Genomic DNA, 11,750 nt, shown 5'->3' with positions numbered 1-11,750 from the left:
GTTATCTTCTTTGGTGCAAGTGCCTGACTTGTAACAGCTCTGACTATTGTCAAAGAGAGCCGTTTAAATGAACTGCTTCATCCCAAGCTGCCATACTTGGGTCAGCAATGACTCAATGGTGTAAAGGGTTTATCATAAAACCTAAAACTCATGAGTACACTTCCAGGAGCTTTGGCTAAAACTGTATTCATTGAGAAAGACACTCTGAAAACACACCAGGTATATCAAAGAAACTTCCAATTACTAGAAGACTTTAAAAGTTGAAGAGACACAGAAAATAATTTTCGTTTTTTCAAAATTATAAACAAAATATTTTCCTGATACAAATATAATATATGGTTCTGAATATCTTTAATAAGCTTTTTCTATATAATGTTTTCCTTTCAAAAGACATATGTTACATTTACACAATGTACTACTACTGAAACGAAGCTACTTATGTAGCCTAGGATAAGCAATGGCAGTTCTTGCAACACTAAATGAGGAAATATGATCAGAGGATTTGTAGATAAGCAACTGACAGTATTATTTTCAATTATTTGAAACTTTTATAAGCGTAGAAAACAAAGGAATATGGGAAGATCTGTGGAAATATTGTCAGAACACTCCCCTGACTAAAATTCCATTAATGGCATTCCTTACACACCAATATGTGATTAATAAAGGGAATATTAATTGTCTTTTGGTCTGTCATGATAATATCTCATTCATTTCACATCTCATGGTTTTCTGAGGTTTACAAATGGTTAGGACTTTCCCAAGATCTTGGTTCATACAACTGGAGAATAAATGGTTTTCACCCACAAGCTGGAGAATAACATTATTATTCCTCCTCTTCCTACCCAAATTTTAGTCAGGCAAGCTTTAAGAAGGACAAGGACCACATACCCACCAGACGGCCTCCAAGGTAAGGAGTCTTCATGGCCCACATATAGAGTTCACCTTTCTTCTTAAATGCTGCATTTTTAAATTGCTTCTTAGCATTCTCACTGGAAGTAAAGAGATGCTGTTGACATGCTCACAGTCAGGTATGATTTCTCAAATATACACATATACAGAGGAAATATTTTATTTTTCTTGTACCTGTATTGCATCAGTCTTTTACTCAGTTCAGCTGAATCAATTGGCTCATTACTGAACTTTGGGTCATTATTTAATATTTCACAAGAGGATCCCATTTTTAGGTAATTTAAGTAGATTTTAGTATTTAGAGGAATGAAACTTTGCTACTGAAAACGATTTTCAGAAAGAAACAAGGTTCTGAGTGTGCTCTTGTCTGTTGAAGGAGAACAGTTTTTAGAGAGAAACATCTGAAACAAATGTCCCCTGGAGGTGTGTGCTACTCAAGCCATTACAGAGGGAGTACTCCTGTTCTTATTTAATGCCAGTCCCTGAGATCCTGTCAGTACCTGCACCCATTAAGCCTATCAATTTTCAACTTTACACCAAAATCCTTGATACTCTTTTCCTGATGTAAGCTTCCAGCATGCCTGTTCTCGTCTTCCTGCACAGAGAGATCTCCAGGTGTCGGTTCTCAAATGGGCCAGACACACATTAAAATACAAGCCCTATTCCCTTGCTAGATTCTAGCCATGCATGGAAAATACTCAAACTCTACTTAATAGGTTTTTCAGAAGAACAGAAACAAATGTTTGCACTCTCTACTCCCATCTTGTCTCATCTAGCGGAACATGGAAGTGTCACTGATAATTCCACAGTGGCAAAAAACTGCTGTTCCATAATCTTAGAGTGGCACACTGCCAGTTCATGAAATACTTTTAAAGGAAATTAGGGCATCAGGAAGAATAAGAAATCTTTTAATACAGGACATATGAAAATTCTAGCAACTTCTAAATCTCTTTCTCACTTCATTTCTTAAAAAAAATCAAAACCAGCAGGGTAGAAATCTGCATATGATGTAATACCTGGAGAAAATTACATTCACATTTCTATGTGCTTTTGTTTTGAAGCTTTTTCATTGAAACCAGTGGGAGTTTTGCCTGATCAAGGTCCTTTTGCACAAATGAACAACTGCAAATGTGTTAGGAATGACTGCTATCTAGGGCAGTGAATCACAAGTGGTTTGTCTCGTTTAGAAGAAAAAAAAAACAAGCCACCAAAATTTCTCGAGACTTCTTGAATCTGGAAACCAGATTTATCGCACAGAACATTAAATTCACAATAACTTTATTAAGAATAAACATATTTTTCTATTTCAAGTGTAATAATACAATCAAAAGCATCTGAGTCCTTCATAAGACACATTTGCTCTTTGACAGATTTACCATTAGTTCCAATAAAGAACATCAGTTTCTAATGCAGGTTTTAGTTGGATTTTACATGCCTGAATGTTTCTGACACAGCTAACACCAGGACTATTTTCAGAAGGTGGAAAGCCATGTAGGATGCACGTTTGCATCTGACAGACCAAAACAAAGCAGAAGAATGAGACAGTTTACACTGCAGAGGTACCTATGTGAAGACACATGTCTTCTGCTGAAGATATTCTCATGTACTGAACTGGGGTATATAATGCCTCAGGAAGCTTGGCTCCTTGTAAATGATTGCTCCTGTGAAACTCTTTTGTGCCTCTTGGTCAAGTACATTTTTTTTCACAGCTAAATTGTTAATTATTACTTCAGCAAGAATATTCCCTGAGGTGCAGGCACCTAAACTCTAGAGAATAAAAGGAATGTACTTCACTGGTTTCTTCTCCATTCCTCTGGCTGCTAGTATGCTAATTCCTAATGCAGCATAAAGGAAATACAGTATCTGGTATTGAGGCTTTTGACTTAGCATTGATTCAGTCCAAATTCACAAAGCTTTTTAGATAATTAATTCCCATTGATTTTAATCTGTATGGATACTTTTACTATTTAAGTCTAAATTCCTTGTGCTAGATGTAGCAGTAGAGGGGAAAACAGGCAGCTCCTGACTGTGACTATGGCTGACTGTGCAGGCCTGTGTAATGGCTTGAAGGCCCTAGTCCAAAAAGACTGAATTGATCAGGTGCATAAATCTGTGATCAGGACAGCTGATCAGCTATATAACCACAAAGGGTATGATTTGAGAAGGAACTGCTGCCATTGAATTGTACATGAAAAGGACATGTTTGGCACTGCACATATGGACGACAGCTAGCAGTAATGCGTGGTGACAGTGGCAGCTGGAATGGTTGCTATGCATGGCAGAGAAGTGTCCTATTCTCTCCTCTTCTTGCCTCAATTACTGTTAGAAATATATACTGAATCTCACCCTTGTACACGGACTGTACATTTTGATGGTGCTGGTATCTGCACTCCCTAAGAATTTCAAAATGCAACTGCAAGTCCTGTTTCATGAAAAGATAATGTACAGGATTGCCCAGCACAAGCTATCTGATGAAGTCAGCATTGTATCTGAACTACCTGTTGTAAACAAATGCGTAAACAATAGCCAACCCATGAGTTTTCTCACCTTTTCTCTTCCAATTCTGTCCCCAGTCCTGCTTGTAGTGGAGTGAGTGAGGGGCTGCATGGTGCTTAGCTTCTGGCTGGGGTTAAACCATGACACTAGGTTTCTGGGAAACTGGCAAATGTTAAACTCATTGTCATTCTGTACTCAACACTGGTGAGGCCACACCTTGTGCATGGTGTTTAGTTTTGGACCATCCCTACTAAAAGTCATTGGGGTGCTGGAGCTGTCCAGAGAAAGGCAACAAAGCTGGTGAAGGGTTTGGAGCACAAGTCTTACAAGAAGCAGCCAAGGGAGCTGGGGCTGTTTAGCTTGGAGAAAATGAGACTTGGGGGGACCTTATTGCTCTCTACAACTATCTGAAAGGAGGTTGTAGCCAGGTGGGGGTCAGCCTTTTCTCCCAGGTAGTATGTGACAGGATGAGAGGAGATGGCCTCAAGTTGTGCCAGGGAAAGTTTAGGTTGAATATTAACAAAAATTTATCATGAAAAGGGTTGTCAAGCATTGGAAGAGGAGTCACCATCCCTGGAGGTATTTAAAAGATGTTTAGATGTGGGACATGGTTTAGTAGTCGACATAACAGTGCTAGGCTGCTGACAGTTAGACTTGGTGATCTCAGAGGTCTTTTCCAACTGGAAAGATTCTATGATTCTAGCAAGAGTTGAATCTCTGAAAACTCATAATCAAATACAAGTGCAACTTTACTGAAGCACTGCTCTGTGATGCACATCCTTCTTCTGAGGCTTTAGACTGCAGGGAATAGGAGTTAGCTATACTTGATAGAGCTGTCTAAGAGCCTACCAGAGATAACATGCCACATCTGCTTATGTTTTTTTACACTTTAACACCTTCAAACACCCCTTAGGTATATAGTGATGCTATCTAACATTATTCTTTCTGCACCAAAACCTCAGCTGACTGTTCACACAGCTAAAGGATCTCATCTATATAAATCATGGAATCAACTGGGTTGGAAGAGATCTCCGAGATCTTCAAGTCCAACCCTTCATCCAACACCACTGTGATTACTAGATCATGGCACTACGTTCCACATCCAGTCTCATCTTAAAAACCTTCAGGGACAGTGAATCCACCACCTATCCGGGCAGGCCATTCCAATGCCTGACCACCCTCTCTGTAAAAAATTTCTTTTTAATACCCAAACTAAACCTCCTCTGGCACAGCTTAAGCCCATGCCTCTTGTTCTACTGCTGGTTGCCTGGGAGAAAAGACCAACGCCCACCTGGCTACAACTCCTTTTCAGGTATTTGTAGAGAGTGATGAGGTCATCCCTGAGCCTCCTCTTCTCCAGGCTAAACAACCCCAGCTCCCTCAGCCTCTCCTCATAGGACTTGTGCTCAAGTCCCTTCACCAGCCTCGTTGCTCTTCTCTGGATGCACTCCAGCACCTCAATATCTTTCCTAAACTGAGGGGCCCAGAACTGAACACAATACTCAAGATGTGGCTTCACCAACACTGAGTGCAGGGGAAGGATCGCTTCCCTTGTCCTACTGACCACACTATTCTTGATACAGGCCAGGATGCCAATGGCCTTCTTGGCCACCTGGGCATACTGCTGGCTCATGTTCAGGCTTCTGTCAATCCAAACCCCCAGGTCCCTTTCCACTTTGCTGCTCTCCAGCAATTGTGTGCCCAGCCTGTAGTGCTACATGGGTTGTTGTGGCCAAAGTGCAGGACCTGGCACTTGGCCTTGTTGAACTTCATCCCTTGGAATCAGCCCATCTCTCTAGCCTATCCAGGTCCCTCTGTAGAACCCTCCTGCCTTCCAGCAGGTTGACATTTCCTAAACCTATTCCATTTAGTGATATTCATTGAAACAGGGTCAGAGAGGTTTACTTCCAATGCTTTACCTTACTCATAAAGATACGACCCTATGGAGAGAGAGGATTTACTTGTTTGCCCAAACAATCAGTGTTGAGCTGTCTCACCAGTTGCCAGTGAATACTGCTGGAGCACTCGTTCATCCAGAGGAGACTGGGGACAACAAGGAGCAAAGCAGGAAGAAACTGAAGTTTTTCTCTGCCCTGACTTTAATAACTTTTAGTTTTATCTAAATCAACAATATGAAATGCTATACAGGGTATCATCAGGTAAGTGTAACACTCTTCAAACCTACTTTTAATCTTTGACTGCTAACATATTTTGAGTTGAAGCCCAAAATATTCCATAGGTATCTCGACTAAAATCAAGTGCTGCAATCCAGGCCTCACTGTTTAAATCAACAATTCAAGTTCCTCAGTGTGGGTACGTGAAATTTACGGATACAGACAAGCTTAAGTTTAAGCATTTGAGTCATGCTGCTCATCTTCTTAAAATCAGGCATGTATGGAGGTGTTTTCAGGTTTGGGGCTACATCATCAAGTGATTAGAAAACAGTCCCCTCTGGGTCTCAATTAAACATGGCTCCAGTAGCACAAATCAATGCACTGGGATGGTGGTTTGAAGCTGAGATCATGTCTACAGCACAAGGCATGGCTGACATCAGCGTGTTAATCTGGGGTGTGAGCACTCTGTGCTCACTGAATCCCCTAGTTTACCTGCAGTTATAACAGGACAACTGTTCTCTTGCCAGTCTAACATATTTCTGTTGGGAGGGAGAAGGGGGGGCGGGGAGAGAAAGGAGTACACCAAGACTTGATATTGTTATGATGTGAGTGGTGATCATAGATGTGGAACTAGAACTACTGTCATGACACATTTCCAGGATGCCCTGCTCTGGATGGTTTTGATAAGGGATAAACACAGGAGCTCTTCAGTATTCCCTATGATAAGCCTTACCAGTAAAAACTAGGCTGGCATAGGCTGCCACAGATGACATTTTTTTTTTCTAGAACAGTGTGTATTTATGAGGTATATTCTAGTTTAGACATAGCTATAGTTAATTCATGTTTATAAAGCAATGAAATTGAAAGGTTTTATGCAAATGCAAAATATTCCTCAGATGCAAAGCACCTCTTTTTATTTTTCAGAAACGGTGCTTCCTTTGTCAGTGATGTTTTTGCTTGTTTTGTAAATGATTGGTTGCCTGTGTTTGCTGTTGTAACATGTATTCCTATTACCACTGTCTTCATTGTGATGTCTGCTTTTCAATCTCCTAGGAATTTCTTGAATACTATGCATGCAAATTTCAGTTCACAGATGTGCAAATTACACAGACGCTTTTCATCCCTCATAGGTAAAAAAGCTGGAAGTTGCAGAAGTAGGGCATACTTGGTATGTGCATGCTGGCACAGTACTGAAACCACAGTTCTTTGAATCCGTATTTTATTACTATTACGCCTAAATCAAAACCAATCAGATTTACCAATAATTTTTAAACTATCTACTCATAAGTGGTCAAACCAATAATCTTGTATATTAAGAATAAATTTAAAACTTGTACTTTTACTCTGCTTAATAAAATTTTATGAAGAAGGAAAAATAACAAACTGAAAGAGGGAAACACTTCTAAGTGATTCTTAGTTTTTCCTTAAGTTGTAGTAGAAGAACTGTGTAAAGCTGTCCATGACTCTAGAGGCTCCTATTAAAAAAAAAAACAACAAAACCCCCCCAAAAAAGGCTAGTAGTTGTTTAGAACTAGTAGCTGGTCAAGATGAAGGTCTCACCATAATCTCATTCATTTACAGTAATAATAACATGTTGTTTCTTTACTGTGCACAGAGGAAATATTCCTTGGTATTTTTAATTCAAAATCTCTCCATAGTTGTGTGATTTTAAATAACTACTTAAAAGTTAAATTCTCTTTTGCGTACAAGGAAAAAGCACAATTATTTAAGAAAATTATAGAGGTAGCAGGAAAGATGATTTCAGAAGTTTCACAGTGTGGAGTCCAATTCCTATTGACATGGCATAACTGAACCAGTGTAATATGACAGCAAATACAGGATGTCTTCTGTTACCATGTTCCACGGAACAATGAAGGATAATTGCAGACAAAAACTGCATATCATGGGAAAGAGAGTGAACCATCTGAATTCTGATCAATTTCATTTTGCTCTTTCAGAAATTATGTATAATCATAGTTATCTGATCAGTCCAACAGTAACATTGTTAAAACAGTAATATTGCATATTTTAGCTACTTCATGTGTTTAACAAAAAAATTTAAAGCATGATCAGTCTGATAAGCAGTGGATTACATGAATATGCAATAGTCAACAAAGTTATATAAGGCTTTTCACCCATGTCTATTGTATATATTAGGTTCTGGAACTTAGATCAAAAGATTCATAGTTCACTGGAGATAAATGAAAAATTGATTAACTTAGGTATTTGGGGAAAATGTGTAATCAGAGAAATGAGAAAGATGCAGTCTAGTCTGGCAATGAATTGCTGAAAGGTGAGAGTTAGAAGGAGGTGCTCAAAGCATAACTCCCATGACACACTGTGGTGGCACTTCTAACTGCACTGTTGCTTTCTCATATATCAAGGTTCTAGTAAAAGAGGAGGGAAATAAAAAGGAAATGGAAATTAGGAGTAGGAGTGAAGATTGTTTTCTTATAACCTTTTTTATCAATCCAAATTGACTTTTCTTAAACAATTTCCAAACTGTTACAAAAATGTCCAAAAAGTCTGCATTTTCATTGAACTGTTGGTGTGTAGATGCATACATGCTCTGTTTGCTTCATAGTAAAACAAATATTAGACTCTGTCTTTTCATGAGAACTTAGAGAATCTCAAAGTTCTGGAAAGTAATGACTGTGCTTTAATGGAAAAATGATAAATTCAAAAGAAGAAATGATACTTCAGATTATTCTGTTGAGATGATACTTTAAAATTTTCTGTGATTTGAGAATCATGATCCCCTGGGCTACTGAAATGTTGTTGCTATTTGAAACTTCAGAGCACAAAATAAAAATGCTCTGCCATGCATGTAGACCTTGTGTAGAGTCTACACAGAATACCACTTTCACAGTTTCAGACCCTAGAACTTTAAAACACAAAGGATGAGTTCGTTACACCTCCTAAAAGTTTCTGCTGATTTGTAGCTCCTTACAAAATGTGGCAGAAATTTGTTGCATATTTGATTCAGATAGTAATATAGTTGCTTTTATGTTTGGGAATTTTTCTACAGCAGTTAAGTTCTCTAATATTACTCAGTGGAGTTCTCTAGGTTTCCTTAAAGTGCACAGCCTAACAAATCTAAAAAACTGAATCACAAAATGGCTGAAGTAGATTGAGTTTGAAGTAGGGAAAGTGTTTGATGTTCTACTTTAAAATGATGCTGTGTTAAGCACCATCTCATTTTACTTTTGAATTCTGATATCCTTTGCAGCACAGGTGGTCTCTGGGGCTTTCAGCAGTTGAGTGCACCATCAATTCTTGAGCACTGCTTTCCTGACCAAACAAATTAAAAATTCTAGACCTATTTTTAAGTTCAAAGAACAGCTGAGAACTCACAATGGCTGGGAAATTCAGCTGCACTTTCTGAGTATGATAATGATTTAAATGTGCTTTGAATGCTCTTCGCTGTCTGTCCTGTTGCTTTGCTTGAACTTGTCCCTTGACCTGATATGACAGAAATTAATTTGAGTCGTCAGTTTTCTGCCCAGCATATTAGCCTCAATTGCTGATAGTCAAACTGTTGCTTGAAAAGCAGCTTAATCAGCACAACTAAAGTTAAATCTGAGATTGAGTGAGCATCTTTAGCCAGTTTGCTGTAAAAAAAATTTCTTGTTGAGCACCTTCAGAATTATTCCTCTTGAAATTTTCATACTTCTATAACTACTGCTAGATTTGGCTAAAAATCATAAAAAATCTTCAACAATATATTTAATTACAAGATTGAACATCTTGAACTGCCTTCCATTCATTCCTATTGTGTTTATTTCTATTCAAAAAGCTTAAGACTGGTAACTGGAATATTGATAGTTTCTTATTCTAATCTCCAGTTCCTTCTACTACAGGATCATTAACAGAATGGTTCTCTCCTGTTTGGTGATTACAGCTTTTGCATTTGGTGTTATCTATATGTTTGGGTAGTTTTATGACTACCAAATAGAAGTTTACGTATCTGTTCTTCCATGAACATGCCATTTTCCTGATTGTTTCATTATCTTCAGATGCCTCACAGTTATGAATTGATCTGAATTATATGCCTGGACTGTCTAAATCACATATTGAGGGCAAGGAGAGATACACTTAGCTCCCCAAACCAAATGATACTAACGATAGTTATAAATATTTTCTTTAGCTAGGAATGTTTAAAAACAGAGAGAGAGAGACAGACAGATCTTCAAAGACATTGGGCTTTTTTTCTTATAAAAGCTTCTCTAAATCACATTTTGTATTAGGAGAAATGTGAGATGAAGATGACTCAAGAAAGTCACAGTCATTTAGTGAATTAATTGTTGAAATAGTTAAAATTCCTATTATGCAATTCTTTGTGAAGTAGTACAAGGTACAGATGTAGGAAAAATGTAGAAAAAGTAAGTAAAGGAGCATCAGAGAAACAGAAGACAGTTGAGTTCAACTAAGAAAAAAAAATATAATGTGCAAGTGCAGTTGTGCCTGACCCAAGGGACTTGATAATATGTCAAGAACAACATGGTCAGAAAGCAGATTGTCAACATTGAAAAAAAAGTTAAAAAAGAGCAATGAAGAGCAATTATGGCTCATAACATACCAGACATTTATCCTCTTGAAATCACTAGTAATTATTAATTCAGGGGGAAAAAAAAAGAAAAAAAGAAAGGCAACAATTAGGTGATCACAGATTTTAATGCCAGGAAAAATGACAATTACGCTATTCCTGGTGAAAAAAAATGAAATTAATTCCTTTAAATTCCAGTTACATAAGAATATGGGTAATTAGACTATTGAAGAAATCTGTGACAGAGAGTAGGCACTAGAAAATATCTATGAAATATGATTCTCATTCATAGAGCTTTCTGGACTGCTGAACACCCACAGAGCAAAATCATCTGCAGATTGGTCTCTCCACATCACAGAAATAACAGAAAATGGGACTAGAGGCAAGTGCAAGTGGCTAGCTAATCTAACCTCAGTGCTAAGGCATATGAGTGATATCTGAAAACTTTCTGGTAGACTAGCACAGCTCATACAACAAAATAAATGTGTTTTGGGGATTTTGGTTTTTTTTAATTTCTCAGCAGTACAGAAAGATGTACTAAATGCAAAAATGTGTTCTTAAAACAGCTAATGCCACAGTAATGCACTCAACTCCATTTCTGTATTTACTGACCGTATACCAAAACAACATTCAAATTTAAATTCTGTTGTGTTGCAAAAGTTTATTAAAGGAAGGAAGAATTCAATTAACTAAACTTTTTCTACCGGGTGTTCTTTGTCACAGGATTTTGAAATTCTGCATGTTTTGTTTTTGCAACACCTATTCAGTCACAGAGGGTACGTGAAGAAAGCAACACCCGTCTCTGCTCTTTGCATTTTAAAAGAACCTTTCTGCAGCGAAAAACACATCCACGAGAGAAGAGTCTGCCCGCGGAGTGTGTTCCTGCTACATGTGCCATGTGTATATGCCCTTAAATGTATTCAGAGACCGAAATGTTCTGCATTGTGGTATCTGGATTCAGCATATGGACCATTTGTCTGTATCTGAGGAAAAAAAACCCCAACACATCAAAAGCAGTAGCGCAATGGAAGCTGACGCCAGGCTTCAGCTTTAGGTTTTTATACTCACACGTTAGATATTACCCTGCCTTCACCTTCGGGTCATTTCCCTGGGCTTTAGGGCTCAGGAGCCGAGACCTGGCAGTCAGAACGAGAGCCCGGTGGACTGGCAGGGAGCGCAGGGCGTGCGCTTGAGAGGCAGGGGGAGCCCGCGCCCCCCTCCCCCTCCGCCGCCCGCGGTCCCTGCTTGAGCTCTGACCTCGGCGTGCTGCCCACGGAGCCCGCTCTGTGCTGGTCGCTGCGGAAGCATACCTAGTGTAAAAAACAACGTGGAAAAGTGCATCTTGAGAGAAATGTGTCTCAGGAGCATTCGCTCTCTTGAAACCGCAGCGGGTGGCTGTGGCAGGCCCTCTCCAGAAGGAATAGAGTCGGGGATCATGATTTTTTGCGCGCCTATGAAAGACGCTATCAAGTGACTTTTCCCGTTATCTTTCTCCGTCTATATGTCACACATACAGGCTTCCTTTTTTTTTTTTTTTTCTAATTCTCTCCTCCCCATTCTTCTTCCTGCTACCCGCGACCGATGCAAAACCCCTGCCCATGACCAGGATTACATCCCTCTCATGCCCCATGCACGCATTCTCTTTTCATCCCTGATTTAACACCCCTGCCGGTCACCCGTGTGCG

The sequence above is a fragment of the Pithys albifrons genome, chromosome 3, assembly GCF_047495875.1.
Source record: "Pithys albifrons albifrons isolate INPA30051 chromosome 3, PitAlb_v1, whole genome shotgun sequence".
NCBI lineage: Eukaryota > Metazoa > Chordata > Aves > Passeriformes > Thamnophilidae > Pithys > Pithys albifrons.
The sequence above is the reverse complement of the archived record's forward strand: the minus strand, read 5'-3'. Positions refer to the sequence as shown.